This window comes from Tasmannia lanceolata, unplaced genomic scaffold (genome assembly GCF_043159265.1).
Source record: "Tasmannia lanceolata isolate RefF3 unplaced genomic scaffold, GAP_Taslan_0.1 ptg000006l, whole genome shotgun sequence".
In the NCBI taxonomy this organism is placed as follows: Eukaryota; Viridiplantae; Streptophyta; class Magnoliopsida; order Canellales; family Winteraceae; genus Tasmannia; species Tasmannia lanceolata.
In genome coordinates, this window is record NW_027518683.1 from 35,255,325 (window position 1) to 35,266,261 (window position 10,937).

At 39.5% G+C, this 10,937-nt stretch overlaps 1 non-coding gene across 1 annotated transcript; it reads left to right on the forward strand.

The window, feature by feature from the left end:
* Nucleotides 1-8,130: 8,130 nt before the first annotated feature.
* LOC143880507 (U5 spliceosomal RNA) lies at nucleotides 8,131-8,241 on the forward strand. The gene has a single exon (XR_013251735.1). It is a non-coding gene; the product is annotated as a U5 spliceosomal RNA (small nuclear RNA).
* The last annotated feature ends 2,696 nt before the right edge of the window (nucleotides 8,242-10,937 follow it).

Sequence of the window (10,937 nt, forward strand, 5' to 3'; positions counted from 1 at the left end):
GTTCCGTACCAGAATTAGTCCCACCTAGGCTGACTCCCATTTGGGACCGTAACCACTACACTTCCCCATTTTCCATCCTCGGCGGCCCAATCCGTGGCTGCTTTTTCAAGTAGCCCTTTCCACTGATCGCCCCATCCGTGGCAGCCCTTATGTGGTAACCACTTTGGCGGCTTTTACTTTGACGTTTTTACTAGGTGGCCCTTTCCACAAGTAGCCTCTCCTGTAACACGAACACAGGACGTAGTGGCTGCTTTGGTATCAAATGTAGTCCTCTCCAAAAGCTCCAAAGCTAATAGAACACATAAGGCTAGGCTGTTTAAACTTGTCAGGATGGGTCACACCTAGTCCCATCCATAGGTCTGCCCCGACTTAGGACCGTAACATCCCACCATGCTTCCGCATCCAGAGTCTTCGGCAACTCACTGTGTGATAGCTTTCATTGATGCCTTTTTTTAGGTAACCCTTTCTACAAGTCACCCCTTCTATGGTGGCTCACTCTACATAACTCACTATGGTGGCTCACTCTACCCCTTCTATGGTGGCTCACTCTACATAACTCACTCCGGCAACTTTTACTCCATATTTTTTTATCAAGCAGCCCTATATAGGTAGTCCTCTCTACATGTCACTTCTTCCGTGACTCGAACAGAGGACCTGGTGGCTGCTCTGATATTCAAATGTTAGGCACCTAAACAATATTCCAAAAACTTCACTCGGTTAGGCCCCTTAAACTTGTCCCGTACCAGGTAGGTCCCACCTAGTCCAATACCTAGCCTGGCCCCCACTTAGGACCCTAACACAAGGGCATCTTCATCATGAATTCTGACAATATAGGTTTTTCAAGCAAACCTAGGGCTTTCTTGTTTAGGCCTTCCTACTAGATCTCCACTTTGCAAAGCATGAGTAAAGTAGGAACTCAATGCATTCTTTTGTTTTCGAAAAAAGTAGGCATTCCTCTTGCGATTTTCTAGAATGTAAGAAAAGATTTTAATGAGGATTGTGGATGTGAAGTCTAGTATTTTTCAAAAAGTATTGTATGGCCCTTTGTTGGGCCACAACGTAAATAGGTTGTGCCCTAAAATCATTTCCATAGGATGACACCAATATGAAAACCACTGCCAATCGGATGATGAGAGTCATTCTATGAAAATGATTTTTGGGGCTCAACCTATTAAAGTTGTGGCCCAACAACTGAACGGTTTGGATCATCCTATGAAGTGCGCTGTACTGTACTTTTTGATAGAGGTGTCAATGGATCCAGACTGTCCGATGGATCGTCCGAATCCGAACGTTAATGAACGGGATCTAAACATATGAATAGGATCCATGGGCATATTTCGGATCATCAAATCTAGGATCCGAAAAATTTTGGATTGTGTATGGGCACACCACAGATGCCCATTGGACAGTCACGATCCGAAATGGTTTACAAAAATACCCTCCAAATTTTGTTAATGCTAACCGTTTTATAAAGGGTATTTTGGTCAAAACCTCTCTTATCACTTAATGAATCGGATGGGAATGCGATTTCACTTATTTCAGTCGTTTCATTTCATACTTTCACGAAGGAAAAGAGAGAGGGGTTTTGTTCTTTATGCATCATATTCTTTGATAATAATTATACATTATATTTGTGTATGTAATTTTGATTAGTTTGTGTTTACAAGCATTATTATACACAGATAAATTTTTAATTTTAGTTGAAGAAAATGCATAGAGACACACTAATAGTGGTGCCATTCTATCTCTTTTTTTTTAAAATTAATTGTTTACTTAGCTTAGTAGGACATATAGGACACTCCAATGGATGGTTCGAATTAATATGGATCGTGATCATGACGTGGAAAGTAGGATTCGAAGAACAATCTGACTCCGACCCGACAGATAAGGAATTTAAATGGATCGTGACTGTGACATAGGTGGATCAGGCCCGATGTGGATCCGTTTACACCCCTACTTTTTGAAACATAGCTCTACGCCACTCACCATTTAAAATCTTTAGGAAGGAGTGTAGCCATTAAGTCCAGTGTTATATCAGAAGGTACTTTACTACCCACTTCAAATTGCGGTCCCAATTCAAATTGCGGTCCAGTGTTAAATCAAATTGCAGTACTTTACTGTACTGCAGACAACCTTTTCCCTTTCGGCAACCTGCAGCCTTTCTTTTCTGTAGGTTTTACCCACCTGAAATGGCCCCATAACAACCAGTAACAGCCTTGCTCTTAGTAGCAAATACCCCATTCAGAGTCTATAAACCAGCTGCCCATATATACCTAGAATTTTAGCCTGAGTTAGAACCCAAATACCTTCTTTAGCCGTCCCAGCTCCCTATAAAACAGGCGACTAAAAGCTTCCTAAAGTCTATCCGAAATAACTCCAAACACCTCTTCATTATCCCTACCCAAAACCCCTTGTTAATCATTTTTCTACTATTTTAGTTCTCAGTCGAAACATCCACAAACCTTGTAATTTCCAGCCGACTTACATCTCCATCATTACCTGATATCCTTCCTTCAATCAGTCCCGGAGTGTTTCTGATTCTTGCCCCACAAATCCTACCCGAAAGCCTCCTTTTCTCCCCTTGATTTTGGTCTCCCATCACCATGTATATTAGTCAGACTTTAACAACCAAGATATTAGCTATAGACCAAGAATTCTTCTTGTTTCTTTAAACCACCTTAACCAATTATTGTTCAAACAAATTTAACCAATTCTTGATCATCTTGTTAATTAATCACATCTAATTGGACACCTGAAATGAAGAACCTCACACCGTTCAAACCAACAAAGATTCATCCCTTTCCTTACCAAACCAATATCCATTAGTCTACCTTAGAATTTTCTACAGAATCATCTTCCGTTCAATAAAGATTTCTATTAGTTTCACCCCCCTTTTGTCCCTTTTCAACAATTTCACTTGCCCTTTTCAACTGATCCATCTGCCCTTTTCAACCTTCTGCTACAACATTCGTGAATTGGCATAAAAGATTTCGCCATCCACCTTTGCATTAGTTGGGGTGTCAATTGGCATAAAAGATTTCGCCATCCACCTTTGCATTAGTTGGGGTGCTTCTGCTCCAGCAATGGAGTGTATAGGAATATATGTTGTGTGTCAATGCCTTCTTTGGTGGGATTTTGAACATTTGGTCATCTAAGTGAATCTCCTCATGTATAACACATACGAGACAACTTATGAGAAAATCTTGAGTAAATCTTGAATTTCCTAGACATCTAGCGAAGCATGACCAACACGTCAGTTGGATCCTCGTACTTGGTTGGGCCAAATCGAGCACTTAGGGCTTGAGTAAAGTCTACCCATGTGTAAAGACGTATAATGGTTAGGTGGAAGGATGCACGGTTAGCCATTCATTTCGAGGTGTTCTATGCTAGAATAAGAATTGTTCAGCATAGTAAATTCAGTCAGACGGATCATCTCTATCAAAGGTTGAAAAGTTCAGTTTGAACGTCCTCGACTGGGATATAAATGACGGATCTCATATGAGATGGACCTCCGGTATCTCGACGAAGTTGACGAATATTCAAGTGAGGCTCAAATTGTTTTTTAAACTTCTGGATCGACTTAGTCAGTTGCTCCTACTTAACATCCAATGCTGCAAGCTTTTGGAGATTCTCTTCTTGACGGCCATTATCTCCTGAAGGTGATAATCGACATGGCGGATAAAGTGGCTCTGATACTACTGCTACCCAGCCAAAACAAAATAATTAACAATCAAAGTGTACTATCCACTTCCAAGGAGAATCAACCTCCAAATCTCAAAAAAACAGATCTCCTAAACTCCTTCTCCCAAAGCACTCTTAACTCCTCATTTCTAAAATCTAGATGACAAATAACTAAGTAATACTCATCTTTAGGCTCCCTAGTGTGGTTACTAACCCACCTCCTGACCCAACTAATACTTTATGTCCTATTCATTTAGGGCTCGTTTGGATGCCGAGAAGATTTTGATTTTGATTTCTCACATTTGCAGCCTTTTTGTGTTGTGATTTGGATCCGGATCAAATCCAATGACAGTGAAAAAAAAAGATGTCCAAATATGCTGTGGAAATATGTAATTGGAAATCCACAGATGTGGGAGTTTCCTTCACCCTCTTTTGCTCCTCAACTCTCTCCTCCAGCAGGAAGTACTCCTGAAATACTCGTAGGCCCTAGATAGCAACCCAAAGTGGGGAGTGTATAGGGTTTTAAAAACTTTTGCCAAATACAAAATGCGGAAGCTTAAAAACAATAATGGCAATACTCAAGCGCAACGGAAGATAAAAAAAATCACAAGTGCAATAAAATGTAAGAGTGCACCGGAGATTTTTAAGTGGTTCGGTCCAAACCAAGGACCTACTCCACTCCACCAAGAACTCTGGATGGCTTCACTAGTTCGATTCCCTTAACGGAGGGGAATCAACCCAAATACACTGAGGATAGCTCTGCGTCCTCGGCACTCGCTCTATGGAGATGGCTACGCATCTCCACCAACACTTGCCCTCTTATAATGACTGAAGAAAAGAAAAACAATATCCCTCACAAGGGTTTACAAACTTGAAGAAGATGTACAAATGAGAGCCTATAATCCAAATACTTAATCTAGAGGTTGAGAGGCATAAAATAAGCTTGAATCACTCTTAGGATGTTCCAATAATATTTTAGAGTGCAAGGATGAAGTTTGATGAAGTTTATAACCCATATAAATAGGAAAGAACCAAATATGACCGTTACAGGGGCATAGTGGTAATTTTGCAGAAGTCCCAATGGCTATTTTTTTTGCTTTTAGACCATTCTCAGAGTTCCGAGAGAATTTCTGGGAGTTCCGAGCAAATTCTCGGAGTTCCGAGAAAACAAGCAGGGATTGAATATTTGATCCTTGGACCATTTCTCGGAGCTCCGAGGACATTCTCGGAGTTCGAGCCCAGAGCTTCGAGAATTCTCTCGGTGTTCCGAGAAGCCTATTCTCAAGCAGATTTTTCAGATTTTGTGCTGATTTGATTTGGGCCATTTGGACTTCCTATTCACACATAGATGTGATTGTCATGAGGGTTCCAAAGTCTTGGAACACTACAAGGGCAATCACTCTACCGTTATAAGTCTATTTAGGGGTGTGATTTACTCCATTTTATGCTTCTCAAAACCTAGACTAGGATTGTATTTATACAATCTAAAAAGACTTAAATTAAAACGATATTCACTTTGCACAGCTTCAAGTCTTCTTGCGTCTTGGATCTCCAGCGTCTTTGGCCTTCCGAATGTGGTCCAATGAGAGCTTCTTGGCCGTGATCCAAGCAACCTTGATATCAAACTATCATGATCTACAACTAAGACATTCAAACACATTAGTGAAATAAAATCACTTGTGTTTTGGAATCATCAAAAGAAGATGGAAATGCTAAGGTGGGAACCATTGGGCTTACAACTCTCTTCCCTCTTTGTCTCCCTCAACATGAGCTGCCGGATCTATTCATTTTATATTCAAAACTCAATTCCAAATCCAAATACAATATATGACATATCCAAACGGGCCCTTAGGTTAGGTAATTGCTGACTCATCACCTATGTATCCCTCAGTTCAAGTGGCTTTTGTTCACTATACCCTTACCATTCTGGCCATTGCCACATCAATCGACAATCAAGATCCCAAGCAAATCTAAATCACATGGCCAAGCTGATGAAACCCTTCACAGTTGACTACATCGCTATCCCTGCAAATGGATGGTAGGCAAGCACTTAGCACTTCCTAGCTACATCGGCCAGCGACTTGCAGCCAAACAAACGTACTGCCACTTCAAACAAGAATGAGAATCCGACTGTGATTGATTTTATGCAAATTGGGTTTCAGGGGTTCTTACATTTGGGCAGTTTCTTACATTTCGATTGTTTGATTACAAATGACAAAAGTAACTTAGAACCATCTTATACCAAGTTTAATATTGGGGGACCTTCTATTTATAATGAGGAATTTGCCAGGGACCATTGCAGAAGGCATTTTGTGCACCGGTTGCAGCAACCGCAGAGAATTAGACAATCTGTTGAAAACTGAGCCTATGTGGCTGCTCTCTCATGCAACAGCCGGTCCGCAAAATGCCTCGTGCTATGGTCCCTAGCAAATCCCTTATGATACCCCTCTAAATTAGGGGTGCAACTCATCCAACCGACCCGAGTAACCCATTTTTTCCAATCCGAACCTGATTTCCAACCCGACAAAGTTCGATCTGACCCGACCCGAGGAACCCTTTTTCCAACCCGAATCCGACCAGACCTGAGTTTTTAAGCTTAAAAAAAATAAAAAATCATAACAACTGTCGGGTTTCACTCGGGTCAAGTTGCCAAACCCTCAACCCAAACCTGACCCGAACTCAACCCGGGTTGGGAAAAGTCAACCTGAACCCAAACTCAACCCGACCTTTTTTCGGGATATACCCATCAGGTTCAAGTTGAACCTGACCCAACTTGCACCCCTATATGCCATAACTATATCAGTTCCCTCTAAATTGTGGATACAACAAAAAAATTCAAAATATTTTTCATGAGAACTTTTGGTGAAAATCCGTTTTAGTATCCCCTTTGCAAGATAAATTTGCAATCACTCCTTTTCGGGTTTTGTTGGGAAAGGAATTTTCCAATCATTTTTCACATTGTTTGAGAATCTTACAAATGTTTTGAGTCATTTTTATCAAAACATGTGTAAAATTCCTTTCCCAATGCACCTTAACGAGTGCCCCAGGGCACTCGTTAACAAAACCCTATGGTATTGGGGCTAACAAAACCCCAACATTTAAACATGGCAGCACAAATAAATAATTAAACAAAAACCAACATTCAAGAAGGCCAACAGGAACCTCTGTCAACGTCACAGGAATGCATCCTTCTCTAGCAACTTCGATACCTCCTGCAGGTTGTTCAACTTCGCAACATCAATGGATGTCTTTTCATCCAAGTTTTGGAGAGTACTGCAAAAAAGACAAAATAAAAAAGAAAAAAAGTTCAAAGTCCAAAGTGGCAGGATAAATTTTTACCATAAAATCGGGTTGGGTTCGGTTTGAGTTCAATTCATTTTCAAGCAAAATCACAACCAGGCCCGACCCAAATTGCACCCCTACTATCAGGTAGTGGGTGAGTGACTTATACAGCTGCGCCATTCTCTAATAGAAGAGCTACACACTCTTTCCTGCCATAACCAGCAGCGTAATGAAGGGCAGCGTTTTTGTTGTTGTCCAAAGCATCCACAGTTGATCCAGCCTCGAGGAGTACCTGAGCACATTTCACCTGAATAATACCAGAAACAACTGTAAATATATGACAGAAGCCAAGTACCAAGTAAAATAACAAAACAACAGCACTAAAATGGCACATGAAAGATAATAAGGTGGTCTCCAATCTACCCTCCAGGTTAGAAGGAAAGTATTCATGAGTTTCAGTGAATCCCAACCAACACCTTCTCTAGCCAATGTCAACCTCTATCCAAAACTATTGCTTTGACTTTTCATTCTACTTACCCCCTTCTTACTTATTAAAAAAAAATATTCACCCCCCTTTCTTCCCCGGGCCACCCACTCAGTGTATTTATGGCTACTCTCTTTACATTACAAGAGGGTGGACCGGGGAAGAAAAGGGATGAATATATCATTTGTCAAAATATATACGTAATCACAAGCCATCGTTCAATGCGCTTGCATGTAACAAACACATGCATTCGATTGACATTAAATAACTGACCACAGAACTTGGTCAGATAAGATCAACTAAGACATTGCCATCTAACATCCAGCAATATGTCTCCATGCAATCCACATCCACATGATAGGTTATGCATGTTATGCCTTGATTTTCATTGGCAAAATCACATCACCAAAACTATGTAGAGACGATAATCCCACCAAAAGAGAAAAATAGAAAAGTGAGGACTCCATGTTCAATAGTAATAGAGCACCAAGTACATTGAAGTTATGATTTTCATAATAAAAATTGAAGAGGGAGTGTGTGTACAGAAGAAATGTTGCCATCCACACACTTAAAACACATGGTCTGCACGGTAACATTGTCGTGGAACAGTCAAGGTGAACAAAGTATGCACAGGCAGAGCCAATAACACCAAATGCGTCTTCACGAAATAGTAAATCAGACGCAGCTTCGTGGTGAGCACAGAGCGAACTATTCTTTCACCTTTTACTAAAGAATACCATGTGCTCGCCACTTTAAGAGGCATACGCCTATTTTTGGAGGGTGTTGTCACCGTTAGGTGATAACGCCCTAACAATGTATAATTCTTTCATTCTTGTACTAACCCGGGAATGCCCGGTTTCCCTTTAATATTTTGTAAAAGCAGGTTGGGACTACTGGTCCCGAATGCTCTATCAATATTTATGGGAAATTTCATCTTTCAAAAAAAAAAAAAGTAAATCAGGCGAAGGTATACAACTGAAAAGGAAGCTTGTTGAGCAGAAGAACTATATGAATAAAATGTATTTGAGATGGGCTACTCATGATTGTGTTGGCATTCCACTATCCGCCTGGTCAAGGACAGAAAAAAACTAGTTTTATCTTATTGTATATAATTCCACATTTCAACCATGGATAATTTCAAGTTTGGTACATGACTATTTTTATACAAAGTCTTGTAAGTTAGTAAATAAAATCATCTATCCAACAAGAAATGTAAGTTTACAGAAACAGAAGCAAACTTTTTTCCAAAAAACCATCATACCTCACCATACCCGAATGCAAAATGCAATGGAGTCCTTCCCTCTGAATCTTCTTCATCCTTGTTTGCTCCAGAAGCCAGTGCATTCTTCAAACCCTAATCGGCGCACATGTAAATGAACTTCAGATATCTAGCATACGTAAAAAAAATTAGACAACATATGAACTTTATCAAGAAATTAAAAAAACTGAACTTACATACACAAGCTGACATGCCCCATCTAAAAATAATAAAAGAAGGAAAAATAAACAAAGATTGGTCTTCAAAGTTTTCAATTAATGAAAAAAATCTGGAAGATTGATACTACTTAAATCTGCATGTGGAAGTACACCCAAATCGTGATTTGGAAAAGAGAAAATACAAACCATTGCCCTAAACAGTGTTGGCTCAATCTACCGCCTCCACATGGTTTTTGAAGGGCAGAAATTCGGTAGTTCAAGGGGATGGATTGGTTGGACGGGCCTCCTTAGGTGAGCTGATCACGTCTCATGATCGGAGAAGGCCCTACATGATAGAGGTGGTTCGGAGATGGTGAAATCCCTGGCATTCAAATTTGGCTTGCAATCTGGTTGACATTTATAGGGAATTCAAAGGGAATAATGCAAAAGCTTCAATCTGTATTGGTGGAGTCTCCAGGTTTCAATCTCTAACAGAAGAATGGGTCGTTGCTGGAAATTTGTTTGGAGATGATTAGGGTTAAAGATGGGGGCTTTGAACAAATAACGAAGAACAGAGAAAGAAAAGAGAAACACAAAATGCCCTTTAATATAAAAGAACAAAGTAATGAGTATTCTCATCATTTTTATTTTTTCATTCTTTCCTAAAAAATTCTGATTGTAATTAAATTAGGCCATTAATGGGCTTTTGCTACATTATACAATCAACTCTTGTCACTTTAGTGGTGCTTTTTCCAATAACAATTATTTGAAGTTACATCTTTCAAGTCCCCATCTAAGCATATCAGAGTCTTCAATTACTGAGAAAAAATTGGATGAATAAAATCCTCAAAGGCGCATGTGAATGTACGATTCTATTCGAACTAGAAATATCAAGGTGCTTGATAAATTTGGCTAATGCAATCCAATTTAACATCAACCCCGAATTCAAAGGGAATAATGCATAAACTCAACTCAACTCAACTCAACTCAACTCAACAAAGACTTTGTCCCAAACTAGTTGGAGTCGGCTAAATGAATCCCTTAGAAAAATTTCATGACGGAATAATGCATAAACATCAACCAATATTGATGAATTCTCCAGTATTCAATCCAAAGAGAAGAATGGGTAGTCGACGGGAATTTGTTTGAGAAGATAAGGGTTAAGATGGGCTCTGAACAAAGAACACAAATTGGAGAAATAAAAGCAGAGAACAAATATGGTGGTCAATTTTTTTGTTACTCATCATTTCCTTTCCAAAAAAAAATTAAACAAAACTAAATTACATCATCAATGGGCCAAAGTTACATTGAACAATCAAAACTTGCCATAGAAATTGCATTTTTTCAAATAATAATTAATCTGAAAGAACTACATCTTTCAATTTCCCATCCAAACACTTATCTACACAATTAAACCATCAGCTATAAGATTTGAATTCAATAGAATTTGACTATCAACTTTGAACTGTGTATGGGATCTTTGACTTTGAATATGTTTCGAACCATGAGACCGTTGAATTAAGAACTTTGAAAACCAAAGACATGCCCTCGATACTCATGTGAACCTATGAATTTGATATCCATGTGAACCTATGAATAATGAACACTTCATGAGGCTTAGAATTGTGAACTCAGAAAAAGACCCTCGCCAGTGGGGCATATAAGGCACTATCCTACATGTGAATATAAGAACTTAGATCCCGCCAATGGGGGGCATTCGTTGACCTTGTCGATAGGTATGTGAATAACAACCAGGAACTAGTTCTGACATCGAAGGCAGTCGGTGCAAAATAACATGTCATTAGAACCACGCTATATTGTGGTATATATTATTGTATTATGTGACTAAGCATTGGACAATAAGCGTCATAAGAATTTGACTCCCTTTGAATCCCTTTGATATGTGAATCTCTTTGAACTCCGACCCATAAGAACTGTGATATTGACTTGTGAATATTTCCAAGTAGGTAAGGACCTTTGAACTTTAACCTCCTTTGATTATCTTTGAGCAAGTGAGAGCCTCAGTTTTGGACGTTACTTCCTCACATTCATTAATTCTTGATCTTATTGGCAT